The sequence below is a fragment of the Anolis carolinensis genome, chromosome 2, assembly GCF_035594765.1.
Source record: "Anolis carolinensis isolate JA03-04 chromosome 2, rAnoCar3.1.pri, whole genome shotgun sequence".
Lineage (NCBI taxonomy): Eukaryota > Metazoa > Chordata > Lepidosauria > Squamata > Dactyloidae > Anolis > Anolis carolinensis.
The window spans coordinates 211,881,310-211,902,359 of NC_085842.1; the positions used below are offsets into that span (position 1 = coordinate 211,881,310).

At 40.1% G+C, this 21,050-nt stretch overlaps 1 protein-coding gene across 2 annotated transcripts in view; it reads left to right on the plus strand.

Moving 5' to 3' along the window:
• Positions 1-21,050, plus strand: part of uba1 (ubiquitin like modifier activating enzyme 1) — a 54,846-nt gene that overhangs the window by 14,398 nt on the left and 19,398 nt on the right. Inside the window, exon 1 of one of the 2 annotated variants that reach the window (XM_062971682.1) lies at positions 10,517-10,672. The exons of the other annotated variant lie outside the window; for it this stretch is intronic. The gene's annotated coding sequence lies outside the window, so the exon portion shown is untranslated. Of the gene's footprint in view, positions 1-10,516; positions 10,673-21,050 lie in introns of those variants that run through there. 2 annotated transcript variants of the gene reach the window in all.

Genomic DNA, 21,050 nt, shown 5'->3' on the forward strand with positions numbered 1-21,050 from the left:
CTTCGCGCCTAGCAATATAAAGTCTGTCACTGCCTCCACATTTTCTCCTTCTATTTGCCAGTTATCAATAGGTGTAGTTGCCATGATCTTGGTTTTCTTGACGTTTAACTGCAACCCAGCTTTTGCACTTTCTTCTTTCACCTTGGTGATAAGGCTCCTCAGCTCTTCCTCACTTTCGGCCATCAGAGTGGTATCATCTGCATACCTAAGGTTGTTAATGTTTCTTTTAGCAATTTTAACTCCGGCCTTGGATTCCTCAAGCCCCGCATGTCGCATGATGTGTTCTGCGTACAAGTTGAATAGGGAGGGTGAAAGTATGCAGCCCTACCGTACTCCTTTCCCAATCTTGAACCAGTCTGTTGTTCCGTGGTCTGTTCTTCCTGTGGCTACTTGGTCTTTATACAGATTTCTCAGGAGACAGACAAGGTGACTTGGTATCCCCATACCACCAAGAACATGCCATAGTTTATTATGATCCACACAGTCGAAGGCTTTAGAATAGTCAATAAAGCAGAAGCAGATGTTTTTCTGAAATTCTCTGGCTTCCTCCATTATCCAGCGGATATTGGCAATTTGGTCTCTTGTTCCTCTGCCTTTTCTGAACGCAGCTTGGACATCTGGCAACTCTCGCTCCATGTATTGCTGGTATATATAAATATAATGATGATGATGATGATGATGATGATGATGATCTCTAAGTACACCCTTTGCCTTCTCAGGTGAGATGCAGGCCCACATGTCTTTGTGAGCCCTTCTAGGGTAGCCAGTAGGATTGCTTCCATTGCTTCCATCCTTCTGAGAGCCACATCTAGCCTTTGAGGTCAGCCCCCAACTCCCTCTGCTGCCAGTATAGCAGGCTGTGTCACAAAAACCAAATGCACGATTATAGGATGGGGAAGACTTGGCTCAATAGTACTACATGTGTAAAGGATATGGGGATTTTTGATGAACATGACTTTGCAGTGTGTTGCGCGGGCAGAGAAGGCAAAGCATACCTTAACCTGCATTAATATAAGAACGTTAAGGGAAGTAAAAATCCCACTGCATTCTACACCAGTCCAGCTTCATCTGGAGCACTTCATTCAATTCTGGATACTTCTGTTTAGGAAGGAGATAAACATGTTGGAAGCAAGTTCAGAAATGAACAACAAGGATAAGAGGTATGAGAATGAAACATGAGGAGAGGTTGAAGAATCTGGGCACGTTCAGTTTAGAGAAGAGAAGATGAAGGGGTGATGTGGTTGCACCCTTTAAATACATCAAGGGTTGCCATAAAGAAAAGGGATCAGGTTTGTTCTCTGCTGTTCCAGAGGGTAGGAGCAGGTCTAATGATTTTAAGGTGCAGAAGGGAACATTAAAAGGAACTTCTTGGCACTAAGATATCTTGGCTATAAAACCAATTGCCAAGAGAAGTGGCAGGGTCTCCTTTTTTGCGAGTCTTCAGAAAGAGGCTGGACTATCTTGGTAGGAGCGGGAGGTCCTGCACTGAACAGGGTTTGCACTTGATGGCCTATGTGTCACCCTGCCAATTCTATGGCTTCATCCTGTGAAGTGCTGGGCTTTGTAATTTGGTCAGAGGCTCAAGAGGAGTCCTCTGGCTGAGATTTCTAAATACCTTTCTCAATTGCAAGCCACAGAATTCCATTGGATGTTGCCATAACAGTTAAAGTGGAACAATGGCTCTATAATTGTGTAGTATCAAAGGGTCCTAAAATGCCAAAATAGAAGTATCAGTAGAAAAACCTGCATCACATTACACTATGTGACAATTTTTGTTCCTGAGTTATAAATGTAATTTCCTTTTTTTCAAAACTTCTGTATCCTTTATTAATAAGCAACAATTCAGCTTTATCAAGATACAACTGGAGATTTTTCACCTCAAAAGTCAAGCACCAGCATGATCATGCATAGCACTGGAGTAATTTGGAGCAGAAATGTTCCTTTAGAACAGTGGTTTTCAAACTGGGTCCCCAGATGTTTTTGGCTTACAATTCCCACATATCCCAGCCAGTTTACCAGCTGTTAGGATTTCAAGAAGTTGAAGGCCAAAACATCTGGGGACCCCCAGGTTGAGAACCACTACTTTAGAGATTTGTCTCCACCCCATTACTTACATCTGCAAGATCCATATTACTGGCACTTAGAGGGGAGCAATAGTCAGGAAACAGAATAGCAGGCTCATGCCAGCAACCCTGTATTTGGCACCGGCCTAATCTTGACATGGCTGAACTAAGATTCCTTTTGTTGAAGACAGTACAGTTAATTACTAAGATCACAACTCTGTTCTGTAATGCAGCATGTGTTGCAGAAATGGACAGGAAAGAGAGAGAAAGACTCTTTGTCACCCATGTTCTGATATGTACACCATCCCAACTTTCAACGCTCCTAAACCAACTAAGGGGTTTCCTACTAGAAAACTGTCATTTCCTAATCGGTTCTATCATAAAAACATAGGGAAAGTTTATTAAACTGTAAAAACATCCTGCAGCACATTTTGCAATTGTTTTTCAATGACTATCTTATAGAGTCTCAACTAATTCAACATAGTTTGTGGCAGTCACAAAAATGAAGTTTCTGGAGCATAACAGCTACAGTAGTACAGTACTTTCAAAGTAAATACTGCACGATTAAACAGGAAATACAGTAGAGTCTCACTTATCCAGCACTCACTTATCCAACATTTTGGATTGTCCAACGCATTTTTGTAGTCAATGTTTTCAATATATCATGATATTTTGGTGCTAAATTCATAAACACAGTAATTACTACATAGCATTACTGTGTATTGAACTACTTTTTCTGTAAAATTTGTTGTATAACATGATGTTTTGGTGATTAATTTGTAAAATCACAACCTAATTTGATGTTTAATAGGCCTTTCCTTAATTTCTCCTTATTATCCAACATATTCACTTATCCAACGTTCTGCTGGCCCGTTTACGTTGGATAAGCGAGACTCTACTGTAACACTTTCAAACCAGGAACATGTTTCCAATTTTGTTACATAGTGTTATTTGTTGAAGTAACAGAGGGATGAGATTCACAATACTCTCCATAAAATACTATATTCCTCCAGCCTAGCTATTGCTATAATGATCATATCTATACCATTCATATGTAATGATATCACTTCTCTTGAGCCTCAGTGAAAAAGATGCTTCTGCTGAACGTTTAGGTTTGCATCAGTATTGAAGTTTTTTTTTGGGAAGAAAAAAAAGTTGGGAAACCTGTTGAAGGTAATGCTCCAGCCTGGCACAAGGGGGCAGTGAAGTGCAGGAAATAGAAAATTGATTTTACTTCCCCTTCTGTAGCCAGTCCTGTTGAACATTTTGCATGATGTGACTAATGTTTGGAAAATTTCCCTTTTGGTACTATGTTACCTAGAATTCTCTAGCCAGCATGGCCATGTTACCAGAAGAATTTGAGAAATAAGAATTTGAATCATAGAATCATAGAATAGTAGAGTTGGAAGAGACCTCATGGTCTCTTCCAACTTCCAATTTGGAAAAAGGTTTAAATCAACATGTTTCACATGTATTTTTAAAGTAATACAACAGCTCTGAAATGTAGCCCAGTGTTTTCTTGCTGGTACAAGGGCTAAGTCAGAGAGGCCTTTCTTCTCCCATGGTTGCCGAAAACTTAGCCATCCATTTTTGGGCAGTCTTAGTCTCACTTCTTCAGCCTCTTGTACCAGCTAGTTAATACTGGCCTGCTTTTCAGAGCTGTTGTATGACTAAGAAAATGCATGTGAAACATATTGATCATATGAGATAGTAGAGTTTTTTCCTAAGCAGTAATTTATGTATAGGGACAAGACTCGCTTGCATGTTGGACTTCCCAGCATCAAATGTGGGTTTTACCATCACAGCAACACTCTCTTCCCATCCTTTACAATATGTCTTGCTGTTGTGAAACTGATATTAAAATGGGAATGAATTATGTCCTGTGTTTATTACAGTTCCTCTACCAAGAAGCTAATGGCCATAAACTTACCAGTAGTTTTTCTACCATTACATTTTCACAGAGGAACCCTATGAAGTAGTTAGGGCAGATTACTTGGCCCAGTGAGCCAAATCACTGCTTCTTAACCTCAGATGGGGTCCTCTTAGCACAGTGTTGTGGTAAAAAAAATTGGCAACAGTAAAAGGTTTCTGAACGCCATCCATTTTCACAAATCTGTTAACAACAACATGCAGTGTTTACTGTGCAGAAAATGCTTCAGCTTACTCCATAAACAAGAAAAGCAATTTAGCAAGCTTTTCAAATGCTGGGGTCATATAAAAATGTCTTGGACAGAAAGGGGTCATAAGTGGAAAAAGTTTAAGAAACCCTGAACTAAATTATTAGTAAGGAGTTAAACTCAGATCTCCATGGTTCTGGTCCATCCCTCTGTTTCCTGAACCATCGCTTTTGCCATTGATTAGCTTTTCTTCTTTTTAGCTGGAGGTACCTGCAGTTATAGCAGGTAAACACGGGAAAAACTTTGCTATACAGTTTCTCTCCAGCTGCTGTCCTTACTCCCGTCCTGGCTGACATGTAACAAGACAATGGAATTTGAAAAGGTAGCTACAGTATTTACAGTGGCCTTCTTGGGAAAGTCAAACATATCCATAAAATTGGCAATAGTCCACTAGCTTGGTTTGAGACAGATTCTTTTTCCAAGTGTTGCCTTTGAGTGTGCAAGCCTATCTTCACAACTATGAGGACCAGAAACCTACTTAAAAAAATATTGAGATACTTAGGCCAGAGAAATCAGTGTCTCATTTTTCCCTTTTAAATACTCAACATTACTTGAAAATATTGCAGATATCAGACTTACATTGACTCCTAGTTAAAAATAGGTGAAACAACAGGAAGTGGGAGAAATCTACCCCTAGGAATGGAAATGCACTCCTGAAAGAGTTATCATGGGGAAAGGGGGTCTCCTCTGAAGCTTTCTCACCAATCTTTATTTCCACAATGAGCCAAATTTTTCAAAATCCAACAATCACAGGGACAGAAAGTAGGGTGAAATCCTCTGAACAGGGGCACAGACAGCAAAACAAACAATACAGGTGTGTTAGCTGTCCAAAGGTTTAAAAAATGGTTGAAGTTGTACTTTCTTACATATAAATTCAACTTATGAAACAAACCTACAGAACCTATCTTATTTATTTATTTATCTCCAGCTTTATATCTTGTTCATCACCCAGGGGCTACCTGTATAATGCGGATCCTGTTTTAACTTTGTTTTATATTTGCCTTACAGTCCTACTAATTAACTTTTGTGAGCTTGGTAGTGTAAACATACTTAATATTTATGGGTTTTTTTTAAAAAAAACTAAATTAATGTAACAGCACTTATATTGATTAGAAATTGCTGTTAAAAATGCATAGTTTGTAGTTTGTAGTAATGCCCTTGAATAGGATTAGTTGACTGAAATCCATGTCTTGACTATAGTAGTTTTATGTCCCGCTAAAGAACTGATGCAGGTTACAGTGTCTTATCACTTAGTTTTCCAGATTTGGAGGGAAATGCTATTATAGTTTTTAAAAAGAGTTGTCCATTGCAGTGTCTAGGCATCTCTGGGAAGGGATGTCCTGTTTATGGATGCCCTTTCCTTTGTGTGTAATATATTGGAATCTGAATGAGGTGCAAGAGATGGATGGTTTTGTGCTTTGTGGTATTGGTTTTCAGTAAGCATGGACAATGTGATACCTGTGACTTTGCTAGGCTTTCTGTGATTGTATCAAGGTACATATGGACCTGGTGGATGCTGACCTAAAAACACGAGGCACTGAAATTGTTCTATTTGGTGTTGTTAGTCCAGTGATAGTGATCATAAGAAATTGTTATTTTTATGGTGCATTTGTATTTTGTTAATGCTTGATTTGATATATTGAGCCCAAGACGGAGTTGATACCAGAAGTTTTGGGATGCATCTACACTGTAGAGTTAATGCAGGTTGACGCTGTTTAAACTGTTAAGGCTGAATTCTATGGAATCATGGGTAGATCGTTGAGGTTTCAGCTCTATTTGACAAATAATATAAAAGGACAACTCCTGTGATTCCATAGCATTGAACCATATTAGTTAAAGTTGTGTCAAAATGCGTTAATTCTGCAATGTAGAATTAATGTAGACGGCTTCTGGGAAAATGAGGCCGCTTCTACTCAACAGTATAAAATCCACTTTGAACTGGATTATATTATAGTGTGGACTCAGATAATCCAGTTCAAAGCAGATATTGTGTATTTTCTGCCTTGATATTCTGGGTTATATGGCTGTGTGGAAGGGCCCTGAGAAATAGACCTGGACTTGCGTCCCATAGGCAGGATAGTATATTATCGTATATTATATTACTATCTTGGGTACCCAGAGATGCCCGGTTTATTTGAAAGGAGCCTTGTTTGTTTTTGGATGTTAGGTAATATCAGTTTGGTCACATGTCTTTGCTTTTTTTTTTATGAATGCTCTCATAAGAAAATGCATAAGGATGTGGGTGAATTGCAGTTCCCAAAAATCTTGGGTCAGCTTTCCCAAAACTCCCTCAGTATTTAAAGTTGGCCATGTTGGGTCTGTGTGCGAAGATCTAAAATTGGCTGAGTTCAGCGTTTTCTGAATATGGGTGAACTGTAACTCCCGGATGCCAAATTCAATCACCCCAAATCCCGCCAGTATACATAGTTGGCCGTGTTGGATCTGTGTGGCAAGTTTGGTCCAGATCCACCGTTGGCTGGGTTCAGTGTTCTCTGGATAAGGGTGAACCACAACTCCCAGATTCCCCGGGCAATCTTTCTGAAACACCTGTCAGAATTCACAGTTGGCCATGTTGAGTCAATGTGCCAAGTTTGGTTTAGATTTGTCACTTGCTGGGTTCAGTGTTCTCTGAATATGGGTGAACTATAACTCTCTGATGCCAAGGTCAATTACTCCAAGTTGGCAGTATTGGGTCTGTGTGCCAAGTTTGGTCCAGATCCGTAATTAGTGGGGTTTGGAGGACTCACGGAATACAGGTGAATTATAACTCCCAGAGATAAAGATCAATCACCTCCCGAGTCCACCAGTATTCCCAGTTGGCCATGCTGGGTCTGTGTGCCAGGTTAGTTCCAGGTCAATCATTGGTGGGGGTTCAGAGTGCTCTTAGATTGCAGATGAACTATACATCCCAGTCCCTACAGCTCCTATAAATCATGGTGAATTCTTCCCAAATCTCTTCAGCATGTTCAGTTGCTTATCAATTCCTCTGTTTGATGTGTGCCATAGGAAAGGAAGGAAAGGGTCAAGGGAGAGGCAGTGGGTGGGGTCATGCAAATGAAGAGAGAAAGGAACTGGGATGTGCTCACTGTAACCTGCAATGTCTTGGGAGGGAGTGACTTAGTGGCTCCACAGCACTGGGAACTAGAGCCTGTTTGTGGAAGCCAGAGGCTGTCTGTGTGACCAGACCCCCGTGCTATATACACACAAAAAGATTTTCACTTTTATTATGTGTACAGATAGATAGATAGATGTGTATATAGATATGGGTGGAGCAAAACAATATCTGCTGTGAACTGGGTTATCTGAGTCCACACCCATATATTCCAGTTCAAAGCAGATTTAAATGGATTATCTGCCTTGATATTCTGGGTTATAGGGCTGTGTGGAAGAGCCCTAGGAACCTCTTCTTCGTTTCTATGCCCTCCTCATACATTGCATTTTAGTACTATTAATAACACCTACAGAGGTTTTCCTCCACACATCTATATATATAAAAGAGTGATGGCATCACGGCAATTCACAAAACAACAAAAGTACAGGCCTCCCAACCTCAAAATTTGACAACACAACCCATCATCCACGCCTCAAGGTTGATACAACAAAAAGAAAAGAAAAATAAAGTCCTAATTAGAGGGAGAGCAATAATTTTTTTTATCCAATTGCTGCCAGTTTAGAGGGCTAATCTCTGCCCACTTGGTTGCCTAGCAACCAAGGGACAGCCAGGTTTCAGTTAGGGGACAGGCAGATTTAGGCCTCACTTAGACTTCTTCCACAGATTATCTAATTTGCACGATTATATGGCAGTGTAGACTCAAGGCCCTTCCACACAGCTATATAACCCATTTATAATCTTATATTATCTGCTTTGCACTGGATTATCTTGACTCCACACTGCCATATAGTGTGCATTTTATACAGCTGTGAAGAAGGGGCCTCAGATAATCCAGTTCTGAGCAGATAATTTAAGATTATCAATATACAGTAGAGTCTCACTTATCCAACGTAAACAGGCCGGCAGCATAAGTGAATATGTTGGATAATAAGAAGGGATTCAGGAAAAGCCAATTAAACATCAAATTAGGTAATCGTTATACAAATTAAGCACCAAAACATCATATTATACAACAAATTTGACAGAAAAAGTAGTTCCATGCGCAGTAATGCTATGTAGTATTTACAGTAGAGTCTCACTTATCCAACACTCGCTTATCCAACATTCTGGATTATCCAACGCATTTTTGTAGTCAATGCTTTCAATATATCGTGATATTTTGGTGCTAAATTCATAAATACAGTAATTACTATATAGCATTACTGTGTTCTGAACTACTTTTTCTGACAAATTTGTTGTCTAACATGATGTTTTGGTGCTTAATTTGTAAAATCATAACTTAATTTGATGTTTAATAGGGTTATCCTTAATTCCTCATTATCCAACATATTCGCTTATCCAACGTTCTGCCGGCCCGTTTATGTTGGATAAGTGAGACTCTACTGTACTGTATTTACAAATTTACCACTAAAATATCACAATGAATTTAAAACACTGACTACAAAAGCATTGATTATGAAAAGGCAGACTGCGTTGGATAATCCAGAACATTGTATAAGCGAATGTTGGATAAGTGAGATTCTTCTTTAATATGAAATAATTACTGGGATAGAATAATGCAGAACAATATAATCTCTAAAACCAGGACAGTAAATAAACAGGGGAACAATCGGGGCCAGCTAACACCTCCCAACAAAGTATTCCCATCATCAAAGTCTGGCAAATCCTGTTTTCTCAGGGCCACAGACAGTAGAAGCACATAAAATATCGCAAACAACACCACTCTGAAAACAAGGGAATTCCAGACAGGAAACAATCAGGGCCAGCTAACACCTCCCAACAAAGTATTCCCATCATCAAAGTCTGGAAAATCCTCTGTTTTCTCAGGGCCACAGACAGTAGAAGCACATAAAATATCGCAAACAACACCACTCTGAAAACAAGGGAATTCTAGACAGGAAACAATCAGGGCCAACTAACACCTCCCAACAAAAAATTCACTCAGGGAGGAAACAGCCAGGTTTTAAAGCTGCAAGGCCATTACATCCCAATCATTTTTCCTAATTGCAGCATTCATACTTGCCTCCAACAAACAAAAAAAAACCAATCAGAAATATTGTATATTCACAACCTTTAGGAAATAATATCCCCTGATGGTGCAGCGTGTTAAAGCGCTGAGCTGCTGAACTTCTGGACCGAAAGGCCACAGGTTTGAATTGGGTGAGCAGAGAGAGCCCCCACTGTTAGCCCCAGCTTCTGCCAACCCAGAAGTTCGAAAACCTTGACCCTTGACCTTAACTACCACCAATTCCTCAATACTTTATTTCCCATACCACCATACTTCGCCACAGCAACGCGTGGCCGGGCACAGCTAGTATAATATAATATACTATCCTGCCTAAAAGGTAAAGGTTTCCCCTGACGTTAAGTCCAGTCATGTCTGACTCTGGGGGCTGGTGCTCATCTCCATTTCTAAGCCGAAGAGACGGCGTTGTCCATAGACACCTCCAAGGTCATGTGGCTGGCATAACTGCATGGAGCGCCGTTACCTTCCCGCCGGAGCAGTACCTATTGATCTACTCATATTGGCATGTTTTCGAACTGCTAGGTTGGCAGAAGCTGGAGCTAACAGCGGGCGCTCACTCCGCTCCCAGGATTTGAACCTGGGACCTTTCGGTCTGCAAGTTCAGCAGCTCAGTGCTTTAACACACTTCACCACCGGGGTTCCTACCTATGAGACTTAAATCCAGGTCTGTCTCTCAGGCCCTTCCACACAGCCATATAACCCGGAATATCAAGGCAGGCAATCCCACAATATCTTCTTTGAAGTGGAGTTATCTGAGTCCACATTGCCATATATTCCAATTCAAAACAGATAATGTGGGATTGATTGTATGCAGTTGTGTGTAAGGGCCCCTAGTTTTAACTCCTAAAGAGCAGGAAGAAATTCGAAAGGGGCGTTGTCACAAGCAAGCCCCGCCCCTTTCCCCAGACTGTAAGGCGGGGAGTGAGTGGGCGTGGTTTCCCTGCGTCAGAGTTTCATGGTAAAGCCGGGGAGCGGAGTGAAGTAAGTGGAGGGCGGAGGGAGCCGGCGCCGGGGTCAGTGGGTGGAGACTGCCGGGCCCGCCCCGTTCTCTTATCCTATCCGGGCGAGTGGTGCTGTGACGGACGTGGGCAAATCCAATAGGGTGGCGCCGAGAGAGGGGCGGGGTTAGCCGCAGCCTGGCTAAGAGCGGATCGGCGCTGAGGAGGTTTTTGTTCCGGGCCCGGCCGCCGCCATCTTGTGTCAGTGCGGGTCGGAGGAGGAAGCGGCAGAAGCAGCAGCAGCGCAGAGCAGTGACTCGGCAGCGGCCGCGGCGGGGCCTGACACAGCCTCATTGGTAACCGCCAGGGCCTTCCTTTCGCTCCCGCCTCGCGTTTGCATAGAAACTAGGGAACCTTTCCAGGGATGGTTCTATATCCATAGAAACAGACCCCCCCCCTCCGCCTTTTCTTCCTTTTCCGCCCTTTCCTTCCCCGCAGGGCTGCTTTTGCCCACCGCCTCGGGCCTAGGCTTTTCTCGCTGGCTCTTCGCGTCATGGGACTGCCTTCAGGTCCAGTTAATAGAGCCGCCTCTCTTTGCTTGGTAGACTCCGACCCCTTCCATACAGCTGAATTAAATCCCACATTTTCTGTTTTGAACTGGAATATATGACAGTGTGGACTCAAATAACCCAGTTCAAAGCAGATACTGTGGGATTTTCTGCCTTGATATTCTGGGATAAATGGCTGTGTCTAAGGGCCCTCCCTCTTCCATTGTATTACTGCGAACTGGATTTTTAAAAATTATAATTAGTCCCTCTCACGGGTTGTTTTTCCTCTTTCCTGTTGATTGTGTGTATCCATCTTTGTCAATAATATTAGCCTCTTCTATTCGTATTTTATCATTCTTCTAGGGGCCCTTCCACACAGCCATATAACCCAGAATATCAAGGCAGAAACTCCCACAGTGTCTGCTTTGAACTGGGTTATCTAAGTCCACACTGCCATATATTCCAGTTCAAAACAGATGATGTGGGATTTTATTCAGCTGTGTGGAAGGGGCCTCGAAATACCACCCTTAATTGTTGTTTTCCCTTCTTTCCTGGTGCCCATTATCTACACTGTGCCTGACACCACTTTAATGGCCAAGGTTCAACAGCATGGAGTTGTAGTTTTACAAGGGACCCTTCCACACAGCCATATACCCCAGAATATCCACAACATTTTCTTTGAACTGGGTTATCCTTCTACACAGTTGTATAAAATCCCACATTATCTGTTTTGAACTGGGTTGTATGGCAGTGTGGACTCTGATAACCCCGTTCAAAGCAGTTATCGTGAATTATCTGCCTTGATATTCTGGGTTATATGTCTGTGTGGAAAGGCCCTGAGTCTACACTGCCATGTAATCCAGTTCAGTGTGGATTTTATCCAGCTGTTTGGAAGGGGCCTGGGTCTTCAGCCTTCTCTGCCAAAGAATGTGGGTGCCTCGTCATCAAACCACAACTCCCAGGATTCCATAGCAATAGAAATGGTATCGAAATTTATTGTACAATGTCTTTGTATTTTAATGGCATTCTGTTTTATTTTTGCGTATTAACTGTGATGTGCTTACCCCGCCTTGAAGCATGAGAAGAAGGGAGTAACAAATGACATTTATTATTAGATTGGGTTGCTTGTGAGTTTTCCGGGTTGTATGGCCATGTTTCTGAAACATTCCCTCCTGACATTTCACCCACATCTGTGGCAGGCATCCTCAGAGGTTGTGAGGTCTCAACCTCTGAGGATGCCTGCCATAGATGTGGGTGAAATGTCAGGCGAGAATGCTTCTGGAACTTGGCCATACAGCCCAGAAAACACACCACAACCCAGTGATTCCATCCATGAAAGCCTTTGACAACATGTTATTACATTAGATTAGATGCAGCCTTGGAGTTGTGGCTGCATCTCATCATCCAGCAAAGGAGAATGGGCCTTCTTGCCTCATTTCCCCTCATATGCATTTGCTTTGGCTTGTCCTCAAAGTACCTTGCTTCTTATAACCCTTTCTTCTATTATTTTTTTCCTAGAGTAGAGGGAGACTGGGAACAATGAGTGCAGACAATATTAGGTTAAGGATGTTAGCGCTAAGTGGGGGGGGGGGGGTGACTGATTATGATAAGAGCCCTACCTTAGGGGGCATCTTGATTTGGAAAGGGCCTATGATAGGAGGAAGGAAAAAGACCCAAAGGAGGCAGGGGATTGTCAGTTCTCAGCCCTTTTAACAAAACATTGTTTTTTCTTGGGCGGCTGGGTCTGGGAGCCAGGACTCCTGTTCCTGGGTATAGTTTCCAGCCTTCTTCACTAAAGACATATTGATTAGTATTTCAGGCTCTTGGCATTATGAGGAGCAATTACCTAGGATTTCCTGTCCCTAAAACATAACAAGTTCCACAAACCTGACCAGCAACTTCTCTTTCTAAATTGCCCCAACAAAGAAATTTAGGCCTGTGTAATAGCGTTGTCAGGAGTCTGCTGTTTTCAAGAATTTGTGATCTGAAAGAACAGATGCTGTAAACGGAAATCAGTTTTAGAAGCTAGCTCTACTGATAGCGGTTTGAAACTAACCCTTTTATGGTACAAGGCATTAGAACATGCAGAATTGGCTATTTTTTCCATTCTTCACTGAAAGAAGAATGGGTGAAATAACAATTATTTAAAATTCCCATTAATATTATAAATGAAAAATTGTTTCAGCTCTTAAGAGAAATTAAAATGTCTGAAAACTCATTGGCGCTTCCCATCATTGTGTGTTACCCATTTGGCCATTATCTTTTTAAGTTAATCCTTTAGCAGTTAAGTACAAATAACATTCCCAGTCAGTCTGCCACCAAACAGCTTTAATGCAACCTGAAAAGAATTGTGGCATACTTGAGTTGACTAAGAGGTTAACTAAAAGAATGTCCTGTTTAGAGTGAATCCTTTTTGCCAGCAGTTGTTCCTGTGTTCAGGATGACAGCAGCTGTTTGGGTGTGGCTTCTGGATCCAATATTTTGGTTCTGTCATGTATTGAAAATTCAAGTCTTTCTTCCTTGGCAGTTTTCTATACATTATTTAATGGTTCTTCTGGCAGATCTCAGCTGGAATTGCTTATGTGCATATAGCCAGGGGTGCGATGTGTGTGTGATAAAGCACCAAAGGTCATAGTTTGATAGTTGCCATTTAGAATTTTATTATACACTGATAAACTCGTAGAACTGGTCTCTGCTCACAATCACCAGTCTGATTCCACTCCCCATGGTTTTCCTCTTTAGCACATCCAAACCATTTAAGATATGCCTTCCAAGTGTGTAGCGTTTTCCATTTTCTTTCACCATATCTCAGTGTTTAATATAGGTCAAAGAGTTACAAGCTGGCAGCTTTCTTAGTTCTCCTTAAAGTAGAAGATACAGCATTCCTGCATATTCTCGCCTATAGGCAAATCCCAGTGCACTTTGTTTTCCTGTCTTTTTTACTTTTTTGTAATTTTCCCTGTCTTGGTGTAGGATCAATTAAAATGTTGTAACAAACATATATGGCTTTCAACCTGTGTTCAGAAATCCAGCTCCTAGAAATCTTTTAAAGAAATTGTCCCTGATCAACTGCTCAGGCTTTTGTTAAAGGACACCAGTGGAAGTCCAGGAAGTGCTAATACGGTTGGATAATTCATTCTGCTGTTGTCACATATTTCATTGTTCCTTCAGAAATATAGATGTTAATTTTAGCAAATATTACGTATATCATTTTTTGTCATAGTAGCACTTCCATTCTCAATCTGGGCCATAGGATTATAGTCTGATTGATGTATTGCTTTATTAACAATCTAGTATCTAGTATGATATCTTGAGAGAGCATAACCAGAGCATATGAGTTTCTCGCATTTTTTAATTCCTTTTATAAGGTCCTTTTTGTGTTGCCTTGTATTGGCAGGCCCAAACCCTGTTGATCTACATGACTCATTTCTTCTTAAGTGACTTTCTTTCACTTTTGAATTGCCAGATAATTGGCTTAGAACCCGATCTTAAGAAAAGTAAGTCTCTATGCATTTTCAGATTCAATTCCCCTTAAAATGGCCCATGGCCTATGGTGCTTGACCACGGATTAGGATTATTGTCTATGTTTTAAGTTATTTTAACTTTTGTAAGATGTATTATTATATTGTGATTTTATTGTGTTACTGTTTTATTGATGTAATACTGTTTTGAGCTTGTCCCAGTGTAAGCTGCCCCGAGTCCTTCAGGAAATGGAGTGGGGTATAAATAAAGTTTTATTATTGTTGTTATTATTATTATTATATGTAACTCTCAAAAGAATCATTATTCTAGTTTTAGTGCCTTTTTCATGCAAGCCCATTTCTTCTGAACTTTGTGTTTTGATTACTACATACAGTAGAGTCTCCCTTATCCAACATAAATGGGCTGGCAGAATGTTGGATAAGCGAAAATGTTGGATAATGAGGGATTAAGGAAGAGCCTATTAAACGTCAAATTATATTATAATTTTACAAATTAAGCACCAAAACATCATGTTTCACAACAAATCGACAGAAAAAGCAGTTCAATGCATGGTAACGTTATGTAGTAATTACTGTATTTATAAATTTAGCATTAAAACATCATGTATTTGAAAACATTGACTACACAAACATTGACTGCTAAAATATTGACTACAAATAAAGATAGAATTGCATAAAATGAACTTACAGTAACAATATTGTCGGAATTTAAATCCGTAAGAAGTTCAGTCCTTGCTGCCTAGAGAAACAGCTGTGGATCTGGGCGGGAGGCAGACTACGTTGGATAATCCAGAATGTTGGATAAGTGAAGGTTGGATAAGCGAGACACTGTGTACAATGAATAGCAATTTTACTTCGTGTTAACAGCTAATCTTCATGCACTAGTTTCCAATGTCACAGGTATACTGGGTGTGTTGGACCTCTAAGGGTGGGTATTCATGTTGCAAGGAAATATCCTCAGTTCACCATGGAATGGACTTAATCTCATTCTGTCTTGGTGTATATATAGCAAATGAGTTTGTTCCAGTTGAACTCTTTTCCTTGCTTACCTTTTTGAAAAATTTGCTTAGGTAAAATGAACTGTTACAAGGAAAATTCTTGCTCTGTTTTTCTTGGATGTTAGGTGTACCCAAATGGGGGAAACTCACAGACCTCCACAGTATTCGGGATTTCCACAGAATTCTGGATAAGTGTTGTCTTAATTGTTGGTCTAAGACTCTGGAGACTAGGTCCACATTGCCATTCCTCAAAGGAAAATCATTGGACATTAGGCAAGTCACCTTCTCTCAACCTTTGATAAAGGCAATAGCAGACCTCCAAATCAATCTGGCCAAGAAAACCTTTGACAAAATCACTGTAAGGCAGAATCAATTTGGGGTGGAAGTAAATTTTAAGTATGAAAGGATCCATGTAGAAACTCCAGTTCTAGCAAAAAGAGAAACCTTGGATTAGAGTCAGAGGGCCATACAACATTTAAACTTAGGTATACAGTTATGAGTTCAATGCAATATGCTATTGTAACTCATGCATTTCCACCTAGCTAATGTTTATATGATAACAATTTCTGTAGTCTTTTGTTTTCTGGGAATAAAATACTACAGGGGATTGGGAATGCTTTCCTGAAGAATGACTATGATGTCCTTCAGCAAAAGTGATAGCATACACAGCATTTGTTCTGTAAGCCTTTCTCTGGCTGTTCAACCAAATTTGGCCATGTTTTTCCATAATTTTCTATGGCAGTTGCTTTTAAACCACCTGCTTTGTCTGCTGACAGGACTATTTGTCCCAGAAGTATGAGATCAAGACTCAGCAGTTTATATGGTTTTAATCTGTTTTATTGTTATGTGTTCCGTTGTAAGCCGCCTTGATTCCCCCCAGGTTTGAGAAAGACAGGATATAAATATGGTAAATAAATAAATAGCTCATAAGTCTAACAGTTTTATAATTTGATGGGGTGTTTTATTGTTATGTCATGCGGCATTGACTTTTGCCAGAGTTTGTAAGCCACCTTGAGTCCCCTCCGGGGTGATAAAGGCAAAGTAAAAAATGAAGTAAATATTAAATAAACACACGAACATGAGTTTTGGAATAATCAGGCTCGTAGGCTTAATACAGTATGGTGGATTAGTCACATACCTTGATTTTAAGATATGATGAATACCACCCAGTGACTCAATTACTATAGAAGATCACTAATAACATGCAGTTGGTCAGGAATCGGTTCCTCTGTGCTCGTTTTTAAAATTAAGGAATCTTATGATTAGGTTTTGTTTTTGTTTTTTCGTGTCAGGAGCAACTTGAATTGCTTCTGGAGTGAGAGAATTGGTCATCTGCAAGGACGTTGCCCAGGGGACACCCGGATGGGTTTTTTTTTTTTTGATGTTTTTACCATCTTTGTGGGAGGCTTCTCTCATGTCCCCGCATGGAGCTGAAGCTGATAGAGGGAGTTCATCCGCACTCTCCCCGGGTGGGATTCAAACCTGGCAGCTTTCAGGTCAGCAACCCAAACTTCAAGTCACGAGGCTTTAGTCCACTATGCCATTGGGGGCTCCGTATCTTATGATTAGTATCAAAGGTTCATAGGTAAACTACTTGGCCAATTAGACTGTTTAGGATACAAGACAAAATTTCCTAAGCTTTGCAACTTTCTGCATTATCTCTATTTTCTTTAGGCCATTTCCACCTCTTAAGGCCCCACTAGAAATACACTGTTAGTTAGCAAAGTACAGGTTGAGCATCCCTTATCCAGAAATTTGAAATCTAAATTGCTAAAAAAATTGTCCACATGAATGGCTGGAGTAGTGATACCTTTGCTTTGTTTCATGCACAGAATTATTAAAAATACTATCTTTCACATTACCTTCAGGCGGTATGTATTAGGTGTATATGAAACATCAATGAATAGTGTGTTTAGACTTGAATTTTGTGTGTGTGTGTGTGTGTATGTACAGACCCTGCCCCCCCCCCCCCAATCTCAAACACACTTCTGGTCTCAAATATTTCAGATAAGGTGTGTTCAACCTATAATAGGTGAATGCTTCCTTTTTGGTTCTCAGCTAAATGATTAATTTATCCATTTACTTAACTGCATGCAGCTAGCCAAACTATTCTAATTAGAGATGTGCTTTCTTAAACAATAGTTGAGCTAAAAATTGCTGAGCCCACCATTTACCTGTTTTTATTAACCAAAAAGCTGACAGCAGTGGTTTTGCTTCAATTGTCCCTGAATAAAGGATGGTTTAACTTTGCAGTAATTGAATGGGCTGTGTCCTTGTCACACACTCACCATCATTGTAACTCTGGGCATATCATGAACATGGACCCAATTAAAGACAATTTCTTTTAGACAATTCATATTGTAGAGTAATTTCTAACTAGGTAGAAGGGATTTTTTCCCGGTTAACATATGATCTTTGTAAATAAAAGGTTCTTATGATAATTTTAATCTTATCAGGATTAGAGCCAATTCTCTTGGTTTCCAGTTACTGTATTTGCTAATATTCCAAATGACCTTCTGTATATTATCAAGTGATGTGATTTAGCTAGTAACATTAATTGAGATATGTTTTCTATCCATAAATTACCAGGAACCACCATGATAAAGAACAATTAAAAACCATTACAGCAGTATTTGCCAACCTGTGACATTTCTGTCAGTTTTTCACTAAATCTCTCATCATCCCTCAATATTGGATATGTTGGCTGGGGCTCATGGGAATTATATCCCATCAGATAATAATAATAATAATAATAATAATAATAATAATAATAATAATAATGTCCCGCCTTTCACCCCTATGGGACTCAAGGTGGCTAACACCCACACACTTTGATCAATTTAAAATAAAGTAAATACAAAAAAAATTAAACCCACAAACAGTACTGTGTGTGTTCAGTTAAAAATACAGTTAAAATACAATAAATAAAATTAAAATATATTTTAAGACACGCAACCTCTCCCACCCACAACCTCCCCAGCAGTATGGCCCTTATCCTCCAAATTCCTGCTTTCAGAAAAAAAGTGTTGACCTGCTTGCTGGGGTATTGTTGGGATGTTACGTTCCCCAACCCTGTTCCTGAATGTGTGAATATGTTCCTCTATGTCCCAAATACATGGAAGCTAGAGATTCTTTATGTCATTTTTGTTGGTCTTCTTCATTGCTCTCATAGTGCACTGCTGAAAGTCCATAGCCTGATTAGTAAAATTATTCCTAGCAGTTCTGTTTGACTGATTCTAAGTGGAAACCTTTAAACATAACAATAAGCCAGATTATGCTTTGTCCTTTGGGTAGGCCTATCTTGAGATTGCTGGCAGACATTTTTTCTTCAGTTTTGTGTAGAACTCTTGCTGAAGGGTTTCGGAAAGGTTTCTCTTTATTCTCAGTTCTTTTTATTATTTTTCTCAGGAAAGGCGTGAGAATATTTGCACAGCATTAAACTACATGGTAGTTGCCACCTTGAATGGGTAAATATAACTTGTATAGACCAATGTATATTTGCCATTTTCATCCAGCATTTAGAGAAACTTGCCTAGCTTTACAAATGGTGATATATTTGCATCATCACTGCATGATATGAGAAGTAATTCAGAACAGATACAGTTTTATGTGATGTTTGACAAATGCAATACCAATTATTTATCCCAAATGAGCTCAAGCAAACCAGGTTTAAGTTTGCACTGGCTTCTAGCATGGTGTATGCCTTTACAATTAGGTAATTACTGTCAAGAACCTACATTGTCTAGTTTGGCATAGGTTTCACAGGCAGAATCCCCACTAACAGTCTGTAATAATCACAGTTTTGGGTCAGTAACAATTTCAATGACTGGTAGAAAATGGGGTACCAGAGAAGCATCTGGATCTGCCCCATAGCAGGCAAAGAGATCAAGCCCCAACAGATGTTCCACCAATATTTGTTGGGGCTTGATGTCATTGGCCTTCTATTCCTCATGTTCTCCTTCAACTATAGAATGGCTGTTCAGGAATTATTGCAGCAAAACTATGTGGAAGGCGGGAGAGAACAACAACCTTTGCAACTACCTCACCATCACAACAAAAATGACATGCAAGGGTAGACTTGTGCTTATATATGTCACTAATTGGATTCTAGGTAATGTGTGTTTTACTTTATGATTTGAAATAATTTTAACTCTCCTTAGCAGTAAGTATATATCACGTCCTGAGATGTTTCTTTCCTGTACAACTAAGTAGATTTAGTGGGGCGCTGTGTGTACAGAAATGGACTAGAGGTTTATGGGCTCTTTTCTTCATTCATATGACCCTGCTTGGTATAAGTATCCATGTGATGAAGCTCTGTGTAGTCATAATGTCCTAATTTAGCTTAAGCCTACCATGTTTTCAAGTTCTGTGTTTGCCACATACATTGCAAGGTGGCAATGACAAGCAAGGTGAATTGTTAGCCCAAATGGTTTATGAATGCCTACTTAAAGAGTTGCTAGTGTGCCTTGAAGTATATGGAAGTGTCCTTGCTATGACTAGAGTATCTTTCCTATTTCAGTATGCCTCGCCCTGTTTAATGACTGCTCTGTTTCTTCATGGAAAATGTAAGAGTTTCAAGTCAGAATTTATACTGCGAAAATAAGTGATACTGAAATAGTAGGGGGCACCAATACAGACACCATTTTAGTAATCCTTATTGCAAGGTTGTTATGGTACACTGGATATATGATTTCACAGATGACTGAATTCAACTATGGTCATACTGAATTTATTGGTAAGGCTAGATTGGAGCTGGGAACATTCTTAGCGTTCAACTATACCAGCTGAGGCTTCTTCCAATCCTAATATGAGGCAGATACTTGCCTTTTTACTTTAGCAGAGTCTTTATTTAAAGGTTCTAGATGTATCGAAAACCCTGAGATCTAAGGTTTAAGACTCAATGCCATGCATGCCCAGAACAGACACACTGCTGTCCTTCCCTTTCCTATTATCTCAAGAGTGATTTTAGGTTACTTTGCTGCTTGAAGCCAGTGGCTATGCTTCAAGCTGGCATCTTGCTGATGCGTCTTTCAGATTTTGGTTTCATCCTTGCTGAGGAAATGCAATCACTTGTCATCAACATGCTGTGTCACTGTTGGCTGGCTCAACAGAGAAAAGAGATGCTAGTTAATTTTAAACTCAGCATATGGCAAAGCAGCCGGGTGCTGTCAAAACGGATGTGCATTTCTTGAGCTTGTGAAGCAAAGGGGTTTGTATTAGCCTTGCAGGAATGCAAGCAGTTGTTTGTGCTGTGGGAGGGCAAGAGCAGGGCTGACACTGGAGGTTTGGGATCCAGGCTGTTCTCCCATCTGTCGTCATCTCAGATCCCAAGGATGAATGCAGCACTTGTGGATGGGTTTAAACAGGCAGTGTGCAAATCAACTTTGATACAGAATGGTGGATCTGTTTTTTTCAGCAGAAATGAAGTTTACTTTTCTTCCCATAACACTTTTTTGTGAGTCTACATAGCAGGGATTTTTCCTCACCTGTTCAAGCTTCTGCCTGGTTGAATTACTACCAATAACAAAAGGATTAGTCCACTTGACAACCCAGTGCCTATCTGTGGCAATGGTGGAGATAATCTTATTGAAATCCTCAATTTTCCTCAATACTGGGACTCAAGACAGTTTACATTTTTACAAGATTACAATTATAAACATACAAAATAACATTAACACTAGTTAAACTATTAACAATATTAAACAC